The 14,912-nt window shown below is 50.6% G+C and overlaps 1 protein-coding gene across 4 annotated transcripts in view; it reads left to right on the plus strand.

The window, feature by feature from the left end:
* The window catches only part of FBXO9 (F-box protein 9), a 407,092-nt gene that overhangs the window by 246,386 nt on the left and 145,794 nt on the right, over positions 1–14,912 (plus strand). The window lies entirely within an intron of this gene.

Raw genomic sequence — 14,912 nt, forward strand, 5'->3', positions numbered from 1 at the left:
ACATTCTTCTCTTTAAATTCTAGGTTTCCGTTTCTAGACCTTTAGAATCTTATTCAATTATGATATTGCCGAGGAGGAGCTACGCTACGAATCAAGATGGCCGCGTAAGCTCCCGGCTCCGCCGACCTCCGCCAGCAGCTCGATTATCCTGTCTTCAATCCTGACCTTACACCTGATCTCCTTGTTTATGAAGGTCTACTGCTTCTAAAGGTGCAATCCCGAGCTTTCTACCTCATCGGCTGACGAAGATACGCCGTGTTTCCATTCTCGGCCTAACAACGTGTGGAAGCCGGGGCCTCGATTTCTGGACTACCCGGGTCAGAGTTGACCAACATCGGCCGTGAGACCTGGACTGAGCCCGGTCTCCCGAAGAGTGCCTGAATTGTTGTCTTTTTGTGACGATCCTTTGAACGATTTACACCGGGGACACGCCAGCGTGCCACGCCGGCTGCTGTGGTGGGGGTCCGGTGCCCGGAGACCTTGCTGCCTTCCCGGGGTGGACGGGCTGGGGCCCTCTCTGACGGCGAAGGTGTGTTCTGTAAGACGAGGAGCGCCCATTATTTGATACCAGATTTGCGTGGCCTGCGACTCCGGAGTAGCCGGCCTCCGGGGTTTAAGTTTGGCTCTGTAGCCTATTGAGAGGGGATGGAGCGGACGGAAGGCACGCCATCGCTGCAGGCCGTTGTGGCCGCCATTGGGGCGCTCCATTCGCACACAGTCGCTGTGTTTCGGACACGGATGGTGAAAGTGGACGGTATCCTGGAACCTGAGGACGACACCTCGTTTAGTTTCCAGCTAGAGATGGTACCAGCGGTGCATTGCACATCAGAGGTCGAGGTCCCCGTGCATAACCCGGAATTCATGAACCTTGACGGTCCCCTATTACCGACAAGCCAGCCCGTGCTTCTCGCTAGCATCTCTTGCCTGACCCTGCTGCCGCCCAACACATCTATAGACGGTCTTCCATGTGGCTACGAGTTCCTTGGTGATGGTTTCGGATACTCGCTGTTCTTGGACACCTTTCCTCGTTCGAGCCGTGAACTTTTATCCTGTATTCGATCCTCCTGTGCTGTCAAGAACTTTTATGGACGCTTTGCCTTTACCATCAAAATGGCGGCTCGAGTGGTACAGACTCTTCTGACGGACCGTACTGGCCAGGGCTGAACTTTATCGCTGGGGTCCGATATAATAGCTTTTGGCAATGCCGGGGTAGTGCCTATATTGCGACGGGAATTGGGTGGTTGTTGTTTATCCTCCCCTGACTGGTTTGTATAATTGCTAAATATTGATTTTACCATGTCTCGGGGTGGTCGCTGTTGGCGGGGGGTATGGGAGACCGGGAGTGTTTGCTTTCTCCTCCTCCGCTTTCTCTTTTCCCTTCCTTTAGGGTAGTTCTTGGGCAACAGGCACGCTGCTAGTGGGGTTAGGCCGTAGCCATTGCAGGGGTGCAGGGTGGGGGGTTAGGGGTGTTTTTTTTTTTTTTTTGCCTTTCTTTTGTTCTATGGCCCCTTTTGTCTTTTCCCTTTCCTTCTACGAGAGATGGGCTGTTTATTTTTCACGAATCCTTTATTGTCTGGGTGTCTTCGCTGGCTTAATTATCCTGTAACATTGTGGACGAGGTCGCGCGGGTGGGAGTGCTTTTGATTGATTAATAGATTGCTTATTTCCTTTTTCCGTTATGTGTACCCGTGCTGGGCCTTTTACTTTTTACAGTGGTTATTGTTTGTATATTTCCCCCGCCTGGCCCTGTTCTGTATTTCACTGCGAAACATCTGATGTCTGTATTGCCTACTCTTGTCTTACTGTTAAAATAAAAAAATATATAAAAAAAATATAATAAAAAAATTATGATATTGCCTCCTCTCCATTTGATACTCTGTTGGCTACCTTTTTAAAGTTACTGACCACACTGTATTCACACTTGTAGAGGGAAATGTCAGCCCCTTGCAGACAGTCTGTGCCCTTCTGTCAGAGTATACTGCTCCAGAAAATTCCATACTTGCATTATTTGCACTGAATAGCTGGCTGCATTGTTCCCTACAAATATTAATGCTTCCTCTTCTTCAATTTTCTGTTCTTCCTCCTATTAAGATGTTGTTATTAATCCAATGAAGAGGAAATCGAATAAGGGCTTACTAACTGTATTTACATGTAATAGCCAGCAGACTAACATAGTGTGTCCATGATCACCCATTTAGACTTCTCCGCTGCTTGTCAAATAATGATTTATCTTTATTTCTAGTCTGATTCCACGTTGTTGCATGCTCTGTCAAAAATATATCTGCTGTTTATTGTTGAACAGCTAGCGTATGGTCCCGAAATATCAGAACTTTGCTATTATATATTAGAATTAGGTTCTCTTTCCTAGCTGTCAGTAAAATGGTCTCCTGCTCCTTGAAATGGAGTAATTTTGCCACTATTTGCCTGAGAGGGGCCACTTGTAGGGGATGGAATGCCAATACTGGGTACGCTCTTTAAATGGACAATAAGGCTGAAAAGCCTTTTGGTACCACTGTGGAGATTATCCATGTATCTAGTAATTTGACTATATCTCAGCCTTCCATTACTTCTGTTACACTCACCACTTTTAGATTGCTGCATTATGCCTGTCCCTCCGCATCCTCAGCACTCCCCTTCAGATATCGGACCTGCTTTATTAGGTCCTGCCCTAGACGCTGTAGCTCAATCGTCTGTGTTTGTAGAGTCTGGGGAAACTGTAAATTTTGGTTCATCCTTTCCATTATCCTCTTTTGGTCTTCTATGAGCAATCCCAAATTCAAGGCCACTGAATCGTTTTTTTTTTCTGTCTAGGAATTTGCTAGTAATTCCTTTTGCCTCATAATTGTATCTAGTAATTTGACTATATCTCAGCCTTCCATTACTTCTGTTACACTCACCACTTTTAGATTGCTGCATTATGCCTGTCCCTCCGCATCCTCAGCACTCCCCTTCAGATATCGGACCTGCTTTATTAGGTCCTGCCCTAGACGCTGTAGCTCAATCGTCTGTGTTTGTAGAGTCTGGGGAAACTGTAAATTTTGGTTCATCCTTTCCATTATCCTCTTTTGGTCTTCTATGAGCAATCCCAAATTCAAGGCCACTGAATCGTTTTTTTTTTCTGTCTAGGAATTTGCTAGTAATTCCTTTTGCCTCATAATTGTCATCTAGTTTGTCAGGGTTGGTCTTAATCTCCTCGTGCAGAGATCAGTTGGTTGCACTGTTGTCAGTATTTGGCATAATTTATTTGGAACTTTGGCTTGTAATGACTGGTAGGGGATTCATTTTGGTGTGTTTTTTTTCCATTTTTAAAATCATGGTTGTCCTTGGTTGTGCTGGTGGTTTCGTCTATCAGTTAGTGTTGTTTATCTATATTGAAAGCATCCTGTTGCAGGTTCACTACTGCACCTTGAATGCCTTTACAGCCCTGCTCTACGTATGCCATCTTTCTGCCTTCCACAAGGGGAACAGAATATTGAAGGAGAAGCATGTGATGCCAACAACTACGTTTCACTAATGTCCAACTCTTCTTTCTTAAGGAGAGAATACCTTGTGCCCGGCAGCCTTTACTTTTACGGATTGGATTGACAAGATTGTGGGTGATAGTTCATGGAAAGGCACCCTCCTCTAAGGCTTTCAGCTCTTCACCCAGTACGATCACCTTCCAGTTCCCCTCACTCGCACCCTTTCGGTCAAATTGTCGTGTGGTTTTCCCCTCTTGTTGTTTTATCACTTCATTTCATTTTAAAGCATCCACATGGAGCACCTTGCACAAGGTGGTCAGAATCTGTCATGTGTGACGATTCTTATATGTGCTGGATTCAGTACCCCTCACTGTGTGTTCTATTGGCAAGTTGCCATTTCTCTTTGAACGTATATTTTGGATATGTATCTTAAAGGCACCGCACACTGTTATACAACTGGCTCTGACAGATTTCAAAGATATTTATGAGATCCAGCCATCTGGAAATCATCAGTGTTGTCCTGGGTAAAAAGATCTCATAATGGATATTGTTGCCATCAGAAAGCCCAAATGGAACTGTGAGGATTACACTGCAGGTGTAATTCTTTGGCTCTTGGTTTTCATCTCATGGATTGCCCATTTTCTGCTCTTGCCTTATTTTCCCTAAACATCGCAGTGTATGAGGTGGCCTTGGTCTCCTCGCTTGAGGATCACACATGGAGTATTCAGGTTTACTTAAGAGTCTGTCCTTTGGAATAACATATACCACAACTTCTATTTGGGGTCAGTCTATTAATGTTTCAGGAGAACCTTTAGCATGTCCATACAAGTGATGTGGGTTCACCACCCTGTTTTGCAGTCTTGCTTCAGACCAATTTAAAAGAGCAGAAGCCCAGACCCAGGTCCCATTTACCTAGACGGATACTCCAAGCAGTCTAAAGCCCTTTTGGACACCGATCTTGCTGTTTTGAGGCCCTTCCTCATTCTTGTGCTCCTTCTTCTCTGTTGCTCTTTACTCCTTCCTGCCCCCCTTCTCTCCGTCCTTTTCCGTTTTCCACTTACCCGCTCTCTTTGGACGTCTTTGGGCTCATTTTTCTCCTCTCGCTCTCTCTCACTTTGTGTTTTTTTGTGACCATATTTCCACTCTCCACTGTTAGTGCCCATTTTCCATTCTTTGTTCATCTTTTTCCCTTTTTTCTTGTGCCTTCTTTCTCTTTGAGCTGGTTACTCCAGAGCTTTCCCCGTGCCCTGACTCCCCCTTTCATGTTTTCCCACCTCCACCGCTCCTTACCTGCACCCTACCCTTCCCTAAACCTTAACCCGGCGCTCCCCCCTGCATCCCCAGTACCTACAAAATGCCTGCCGCAGGACGACCACACATCAGCCGCTCGCAGCAAGCACACTAAAGGCAAGGCCGTCAGCGACCATCCATGCCTAAACCGTGCCCAGTGCCACTAAGCCTGGTACAACGGAACACCGCCTCCAGCCTGCATGCACTCTCCACCGGCTGCTGCCACTTCAGCTGCTTTTGAGCCTCACCTCACTCCACAGTAGGGCCTTTTTCGTTGACTCGTATCCATTTCACCTGCACCAGCACACATTCCCCATACGCCACACACACCTCACCCCATCTGGCATGCGTGCACCGCAACCCAAGATCACTGAGCAAACACGCCACCGAGATCTGGAACACCATTGACACCCATTCCCCGGACATCATCTTCCTGACAGAGACGTAGCTAAACCCCACATTGGCACCCACCATCGCCACAGCCATTTTACCGGGCTACAAGCTCTCCTGCCATGGCAGATCGAACAAACCAGGAAGAGGACTTGCCGTCATACACGAGGACCCCATCACCTGCACCGCTTCCACTGACTAGACACAGCCTTCATGGAACACATACATTTCCTACTTCAGACCGGCAATCACATCTCCATCAAAGGCACACTAGTTTACCGACTAGTTGGACGACACGCCACCTTCAGCAATCTCCATAGAGGCTTCATCGGCCCATCCCATCAGCTCGAACAAATGCATATTACTTGGCGGCCTCAACTTCCATCTTCAAGATCGAAAAGATCCCAACTCCCTAGGCCCTACTCGAGAGCCTCGATATCTTAGGACTCACGCAAAACAACCAGGATCCCACCCATGTTGCAGGTCACACCCTCAACCCCATCTTCCCAACCAGCAACAAGGTCAATTTTAGCCATCTCACTGTGTTCACCTGGACAGACCACTCCATCCTCCACTTCTTCATTGACACCTCTGCCAAAACTACCTACAATCTTTAGATGTAGCTGCAACAAGATAAAGCACACAGTCTGAGCCAACACCCTCATCTCTGAGCCCTACCCTCTTCAATGTCTACATGGTGCCACTCGCCCACTTTTTAAGATTTCCCATTCTCAACATGGTATTCTACGTAGAGTACACCCAGCTAATCCTTTCCCTCACAGACAACAACCATACCACCAGGACCAACTTCGACACCTGAATGTTCAACGTAGCAAACTGGATGAAACCAAACTGCCTAAAGCTCAACATAGACAAATTTGTATTCATGATCTTCAGGCACAAGAGCTCTCAGTGGGACTCCTCCTGGTGGACAACAGACCTGGAACCCACGTCCACCCTCACTGGCCACGCGCAAACATTAGCATTATTGTAGACGACAGGCTTATGGTGGGCAAAAAAGTGAACACTGTCACCTCCTCATGTTTCCTTATCCTACGGATGCTCTGCAAAATATTCCATTGCCCACCACTAACACCAGACACATGATCACCCAGGCCCTCCTAACCAGCAGACTGGACTACGACAACATACTCCATGCTGGCATCATAAATCAACATATACACAGACTCCAGAGCGCCACCACCAGACTCCTCCTCAACATACCCTGCAATGCACCCAAAACACCCCACCTAAGAGAGCTACACTGGATGCCAATCCAGAAGCGATGCCAGTTGAAACTGCTCACTCATGCATTCAGCCCTTCACAACGCCAGACTTGCATACCTCAGCCATTGCCTGAACGCCCACCAACCCACCAGGCAACTGATTTCCGCATCACTCCACCTTGCACAAATACCCTTTTATCCGCAAGAGCAAGTCAGAAGGACTCTCCTTTTCCTACATTGCAACAAAATCTTGGAATGGCCTTCCACACCACATCATGACCTCCCCAACCTTTTTCAAATTCTGCAAGAAACTGAAGACCAGGCTTCTCAGCTAGGAGCCTGATGGCCTTCTCATCTACTCAAGTCCCTGTATACTCCTCCGGTAATAAGCGTGCTTCACAAATCCACATAACCTAACAAGCAGTCTGTTGTAGACCGCATTGATTCAGTATACATATAGGGGTCTTCGAGTCAGTCCCTTGCTCAAACTTGGATGTCTATCTTGCCTGTCTCAGTTCTCTGCTCTTTCTTGTATGGCTTTTCTCACTATTCCTGTATTTGTCGTAACATTACACTATTCTTTCTTCTTGCCCTCACTTTTAATCGGATGTGATGTTTCCTTCCACTGTTCAGGTAATTTTTTGGGGAGCATGGGGTTCGAGGCACGTGGGCTGCTGAATTCATATCTGTGCATAGATCGCCGCCTAGTGTTGTGTCCGGATGATTGCACATTGTTGTCCTGGAAGAGTCTTCGAAGTATCACGAGATAGGTGGCTCCTCCCTTGGACTACAGTGCGCATGGACATCCTCTCCATCCCCAGATTGTTTTTCTCTGCCATTGGGTTCGAATGTAGTTTCCTACTCTCCAAGTTCGGAATCAAGAAAAACTTTTCAAAATGCCAAAAGGCCTTCGGATCCGTCTGTATTGTTCAGCGATCGGTGCCGATACACCTTTCTAACTCGGTTGCACTCCAGTCGTCGAATCGGGCTGTGAGGCCTTCTCGACACCACGTGGACTGACCGTCGATGGAACGAAGTCGATTCAAGTACTGCCCTCAGTGCAACTCGAAGTTCCCGCACACAGGCAAGCATCCTGTGTGCAACAAATGCCTATCTCCAGATCACAATTAAGATAGTTGCCTAGCCTGTGCCCAGTTCCGATCCAAAAAGACTATTCGGAATTGACGGGCGGCGAGGCAAGAAATGCGACGGGCGGCGCCAGAGCCCGAGAACATCTTCGGGGACGAAGATCATCTAGCGAGCGCCGACGACTCAGATCGAGATGACGGACAATACTCGGAACCCGGCTCCAAATATTACCCCGAAGAGGGAGAACTGATAGTCGATCTCGAGGACTATGATCAGGACATCGTAGCAGTTGAAGACGACTCAGATGACGGCGAGGGGCGAACCGTGAGTACACCGCCCCATATAGACACTACACCTCTATCAGAGACTCAGGTCGAGGCATCGCCAGCAGGCCTTAGCCGAGACCAACATCCTCGTTCTACGACCCCGCCATCACGCCCGGCTAAGAACATATCCAAAGAGCCCTCTGAGACACGTCACACGACATCAGCTTCATCGAAACCTATCGACAATACTGTCCTCGGACCCACTTACCTCGAACCGTAGGTATCGAAGCCAAAAGGCGTCGACCCGAAGGCCACAGTACCTCTGCAACCTTCCAAACCGAAGACCGTCGAGTCGACATCCAAGACCAAAGCAGTCGAGTCGAGCTCAAAGTCGAAGGCCGTCGAGTCCACCTCGAAGCCAAAACACGTGGATTCGACACTGTTAGAACTGGCTATTTCTGGTAGGCTAAGACTGACGCCAAAGCCGGTCAGAAACCACCATTCTAGTCAGGGCAAGGGAGTCACACGCCAAGATAACCCCTGCTCACCCCCTTGGTAGCTTGGCACGAGCAGTGAGGCTAAACTCGGAGGCAATGTGTAAAGCATTTGCGCCAGCGCACAACAGCAACAACATACTAGGCACACCACAAAAGGAACTCCACACAAGGTTATATTAAAATAACTTTTGTATTGTCAAAACACATCAGATAAAAATCACACATGTACATTGTGCCAACTGGCACGGGCCACATTCATAAGGGATTATGTACAGGACTGGGCCACTGTCAGAATCAACACTTTGTAGATATAGAAATAGCACTTATAGAACTTAGAATAAGTATAGCAAAAAGAATAACAGTTGTAAATCACATCCAGTAACTACTGGGGGCAGGTAAGTACCAGCTACGCAACCCTAAACACCTTAGGAGGATGTCACGCCGGGGACCAGGACCTCACTAGGACCACTTGTACTAAAAAAGAACAACCACCTAAGTATCACACAGCATTTAGGGGTCTAAGAAAGAACACATTACCCATGATGCATAAAACACATTCAGAGGAGTAGTAAAGGAAAACCACCTGATGCATAAACCTACACATTCAGCGGTGTTAAGAACTAAGCACATGATGCAATAAAAATACATTCAGAGGTACCATAACAATACAATAGCGCAAAAGTCACATGATGTCTAAAAACATTCAGAGGTGCAGGAATAAAAACCATACAATTGCGCACAACTCACATAAGCCACCACCTGTGGCAGTCCCTAGGCCAACTGGCCTTGTTGGGGCTAGGACGCCCTGTGTCTCAATGTCAGGGGCCTAAACGGTGCAGGTGCCCACTACTTGCTGGGCACCTGTGAACATCCCAGACCTAAACGGTGCAGCTGCCCACTAATTGCTGGGCAGCTGGGGAACTTCAAAACTGCGCCAGGGCCCTCACTGACCCTTAGGCGCAAACTGCGCCCACTGCTGGAGCCACACAGGCTCTGGAAACAAATTCCTCACAGGCAGGAGGGGGCGGGCACCGGCAATGTGCCCCGGCGCCCCCTCTAACTAAAAATGACCAAACGCTGGAGCCACACAGGCTCTGGGCATCACATGCCCCAAACGTTGGAGCCACACAGGCTCTTAAACTAGATATGGCCGTTGGAGCTCTCAGGCTCTACACACAATGGCCCCTCGAGCCTCGCTGGGCTCGTAAGTACAACTGCCCTCAAGAGCCTCACTGGGCTCTAAATAACGATGTGCCCCCCTAGGGCCTCCATGGCTCTAAACACCATCTGGGCCCTGAGCCTCTCAGGGCTCTACACACGTTGGGGCGACCCACTGCCAACCGGGGCCGCCCTTGAAGCCCTCGTGGCTTCCCACTGACAAGGAGCGCGAGCTCGCGCTACTGGGGGGGGGGGGGGGGCGGACACCGACAATGTGTCCCGGCGCCCCTCCCTTTCGTCTGCCCCACTCACCGGTTGCTCCCTGTGCTCTCGCCGGTCTTCGGTGCGGCGGGGGCGGCATCTGAGGAGCTCCTGCTCCTCACAGACTCTCCTTGCTTTGCCCGGTCCCTGTCTAGGGACCGGGATTCAGAGTGGAGCCAGCAAGGCTCCCGGCGGCAGTCTCCTCTTCTGGGTGAGTGCACCGGGGCGCAGAGTAGGCTCCTGCCTGCCCCGGTGCCCAATGCAGCCGCGACTCTTCTCTCTCGGGGCTCCTTCCGCACACGGGAGCCCCGTCACCGGCCACAGCTCCACTTCTCCTCCCGGGGCACCAGCCAATCCCAACACGGCAATGGGGCGGGACTTCCTCTGCAAACCGGAAGTCCCGCCTACGGTCAGGCGCAACGCTGCCTGACTTCCTGGGCGGCCATTACACACAGCTCGGGCCGCGGCGGTGAATAAAGGGGCACAACGAGGGGTGGGCACCCTCGCTATTAAAATAAAACACAGAAGCGAGGTGGGCACTCGCAAATAAACGGGCAAAGTCGCAGGGTAGGCACCTGCCAAACCTCACGCAAAATGCGTGAGGGCGCCACACTCGCAATGGGTTCAAATAAAGCACTCTCCCAGCGCTATAAGTAATATACAGCGCTCCCAGGCGCTATAAATACCAGTCAAGCGCTCCCAAGCGCTTAGGCTTCAACAAGCCTCGGTAAAGGCAAGCAAAAAGGTCTCTTGAAGGAAAATGCAGCTTCTCCATGCTGACAAAGGTCCCAGAGAGTTCAAGGGGGCAAAGCAATGTCCCCCCCATCAGCCCAAGCAAGGCAGAGGGGTCCCCCAGAAGTCCAGGAAAGTCCATCAGGAGTCCAGGGGCTGGGCAGGGCTCAGGGATTTCCCCGAGCCCCAGCAGCAGCACGCCCCTGGCAGATTCAAGTTAGAAACAAGAACCTTTTGGAAGGGTACACAGCCCCTTCTTATACACAGAAAAGTCTTTGAAGTCTTTGTGCAGGCAGTGTGAGAACCAGCTAGAACTGGTTATAGGGAAGTCCTGTCAGTATCAGGGACAGAGGTGACAGTCGCCCAGCGGGGGGTGGAGCCAGCATTGTGGCAGGCAGGCACAGCCTCACTCACTATCAGGTGCAATCTCCACCCACTTCCCTGGCAGCAGATGCTGCCTTTCATCCACGGCTGACTCAGACAACCTCCTGGGGGCTCTGCAGCCCCTGTCACACTCAAACCAGACAGTCAATCCACAAGCAGGCCCAGGCACTCTGGGCCAGGCTCACCAGCCAATCACACGCCAGGCACAAATTACACAAATATGCCAATTTCTCAAAGTGGCCCTTCTAGACTAGACACAATCATGCCGCATACACCATTTCGCAGCATTCAATCTCACGAGTTCACACATATCAAACTCGACCCTGCACTCCCCACACATCAGGAACTACCATGGGCATACACATTCCCCATTCATTCCTATGGGAGGGCAGGTCACTCACCACACATACACAGAGAGCACACGCACTTTACACTGTACCACAGTGAAAAAGTGCGCAGAGGCCTAAAATCACCAACCCAGGTTCCAGAAACAGGCTAGGAAAAAGCAAAAAGTTTCGGGGTGAACCTGCCAAAAGGGCCAGGTCCAACATAACCCCCTTCCAGTCAAAATGCAGGGTAGACCAATCACTCCACTGATGGGCTTCCTTGCTTTGGGCGACAAAACACGGACACAGGCCCGCACGGCAGGGACACCCTCCGGTTTTTCGCCACTCTGAACCCACATAGATTTCCCTCAACAAAAGCTCTCTGGCACAACTAGGGTACCCCACTGGTACACACTAGTCATCCACAGCCAGGACCAGGCCCTAGGCCATCCAAATATCACAGGTCCTAACCACTTCACAGAGTGAGGGGCAGTAACCCCTGGCACACAATAGCCATTCTCCACTCTCTCTCTCAGTGTAGCTACAACTACCACTGATCCTTCAACCTAGGGATCACACCCTCAGGCTGACCAGAGGTCACGGGCAAGAATGCCCCACCCTACCTCTACTTCTGGGTTTCCGCACCCTCACAGGGAAGCACTCACCAGAACAGAATTCTCCTACCAGATCAGGACCTCACTCCATCACTGGTCTACCACCTGGAAACTTTTTCACTTCTGAGGTACAAAGCACACAGCACAGTCCCTCTTCAAGCAGGTGGGGGGACACAGCACACAGCAAGATCCCCTTTCCCCTACCTTAGTAGAAACAACAGACTGCAGGTGGGCCCCAGAACACACAGCAAGGGCAGCCGCCCCAGTCTCTTCAGCTGATCTACTTTGGCAGAGATTCCTCTTGACCTGGAAGCTTCCTAATCTCCCAACCTAGGATCTAAACCCTCAGGTTGCACCGGGGTCAGAAGTAAGGACACCGTCCCTCTGCACCCCCTTCCAGAGTTCTGCACCCTCCCACCTTGGAGCGGTACCCCTAGAAGCCAAACACCCGGTCAGGACACTGATTACAGATGCCCTTCCCTCCAGGTCAGGCTGAACCTGAACCTGGCCTCCCCCCTCCTCGGGGAACGACCTCCAGAGGCCCCAAAAAAGGGTCAAGCACTCTGGACGGTCAAATGCCCAGCGAACCAGGACTTCTGCACCCTCCACTTAGGAGCGGTACAGCCCAACACCAGGACCGCCGGAGTTCTGGTTACAGACACTCCCCGTCCTCTAGACACAGGAAGATCCCCCTCAAATGACCTGTAAGTACAGCCTAGGCCCCTGACCTGGCGCTTCCTTAGGGAACCCTCCAGGCCCTGAGACAGGGTTTCGGGCCAACGTGGGACACACCGTCCCACACTCACTCCGCCTCCACTGAGACAGGAAGTGAGCCCCTACACCCCTACCATCCTAATGGGACCTAGCTGGGCTACACATGAACCTCTTCACCTACACAGGATCATCAGATACACAAGCCACTACTTTAGAATCACTCCCTAATGCCTCTGCAAGACATCTAGCACACCGCCAGACATCCACCTTCTTGTCCAGTGCCTCTGCAGGACCTCCTGCACACCACCAGAGGTACACCTCACGTGCAAGCTCCTTAAAAAAAACTCACACCAACTCCTCCAGTTCAACACAGCACTCATCCACACACTCCCCCCCCCCCCCCCCGACTGGCGAGACAGTTCCTCACTGCCTCTGACTCTCAACCTGTACCCCTCTTACTGAGCACCAGGCACCATACTCTGGGAACTGGGAATGGGACTTCACGCACTGGACACATTTAAGCTGCCACCACTGGATCCTACCATACAGGGGAATCCAGACACACACGCTACACTCAGGGGATAACTACTCTCCCAAGCAAGCCATTTCTCCTCCACACTCCCTCTCTTCCATCTACCCACACAGGAACAGGGATTGGACACTGGACACAGCAAGGGATTCCTAATCTATGGGAACCTCCCCCTCTACTGGCGTCCCGCCCTGTCATTTTCTCTCATCTGCCACTAAACATAAAGCGCAGGAACACCATCTGAAAATGACACTCTTGAGGAAAAACAAAATCAAAAACAATAATCCCAAACATGTGACTATCTGAAAAATTCAGAGTTTTGTAATGTAGCCAGCTGTCGCTGTGGCACTGCGCAAACACAAGTCCAAATCCGCACCGCTGACCAACAATGTTAGAACTGGCTATTTCTGGTAGGCTAAGGCTGACGCCAAAGCCAGGCAGAAACCACCATACTAGTCAGGGCAAGGGAGTCACACGCCAAGATAACCCCTGCTCACCCCCTTGGTAGCTTGGCACGAGCAGTGAGGCTAAACTCGGAGGCAATGTGTAAAGCATTTGAGCCAGCGCACAACAGCAACAACATACTAGGCACACCACAAAAGGAACTCCACACAAGGTTATATTAAAATAACTTTTGTATTGTCAAAACACATGAGATAAAAATCACACATGTACATTGTGCCAACTGGCACGGGCAACATTCATAAGGGATTATGTACAGGACAGGGCCACATGGGCCACTGTCAGAATCAACACTTTGTAGATATAGAAATAGCACTTATAGAACTTAGAATAAGTATAGCAAAAAGAATAACAGTTGTAAATCACATCCAGTAACTACTGGGGACAGGTAAGTACCACCTACGCAACCCTAAACACCTTAGGAGGATGTCACGCCGGGGACCAGGACCTCACTAGGACCACCTGTACTAAAAAAAGAACAACCACCTAAGTATCACACAGCATTTAGGGGTCTAAGAAAGAACACATTACCCATGATGCATAAAACACATTCAGAGGAGTAGCAAAGGAAAACCACCTGATGCATAAACCTACACATTCAGCGGTGTTAAGAACAAAGCACATGATGCAATAAAAATACATTCAGAGGTACCATAACAATACAATAGCGCAAAAGTCACATGATGTCTAAAAACATTCAGAGGTGCAGGAATAAAAACCATACAATTGCCCACAACTCACGTAAGCCACCACCTGTGGCAGTCCCTAGGCCAACTGGCCTTGTTGGGGCTAGGACGCCCTGTGTCTCAATGTCAGGGGCCTAAACGGTGCAGGTGCCCACTACTTGCTGGGCACCTGTGAACATCCCAGACCTAAACGGTGCAGCTGCCCACTAATTGCTGGGCAGCTGGGGAACTTCAAAACTGCGCCAGGGCCCTCACTGACCCTTAGGCGCAAACTGCGCCCACTGCTGGAGCCACACAGGCTCTGGAAACAAATTCCTTGCAGGCAGGAGGGGGCGGGCACCGGCAATGTGCCCCGGCGCCCCCTCTAACTAAAAATGACCAAACGCTGGAGCCACACAGGCTCTGAGCATCACATGCCCCAAACGTTGGAGCCACACAGGCTCTTAAACTAGATATGGCCGTTGGAGCCCTCAGGCTCTACACACAATGGCCCCTCGAGCCTCGCTGGGCTCGTAAGTACAACTGCCCTCAAGAGCCTCACTGGGCTCTAAATAACGATGGGCCCCCCTAGGGCCTCCGTGGCTCTAAACACTATCTGGGCCCTGAGCCTCTCAGGGCTCTACACACGTTGGGGCGACCCACTGCCATCTGGGGCTACCCTTGAAGCCCTCGTGGCTTCCCACTGACCAGGAGCGCGAGCTCGCGCTACTGGGGGGGGGGGGGGGGGGACCGACAATGTGTCCCAGCGCCCCTCCCTTTCGTCTGCCCCACTCACCGGTTGCTCCCTGTGCTCTCGCCGGTCTTCGGTGCGGCGGGGGCGGCATCTG

This window comes from Lissotriton helveticus, chromosome 6 (assembly GCF_964261635.1).
Source record: "Lissotriton helveticus chromosome 6, aLisHel1.1, whole genome shotgun sequence".
NCBI lineage: Eukaryota > Metazoa > Chordata > Amphibia > Caudata > Salamandridae > Lissotriton > Lissotriton helveticus.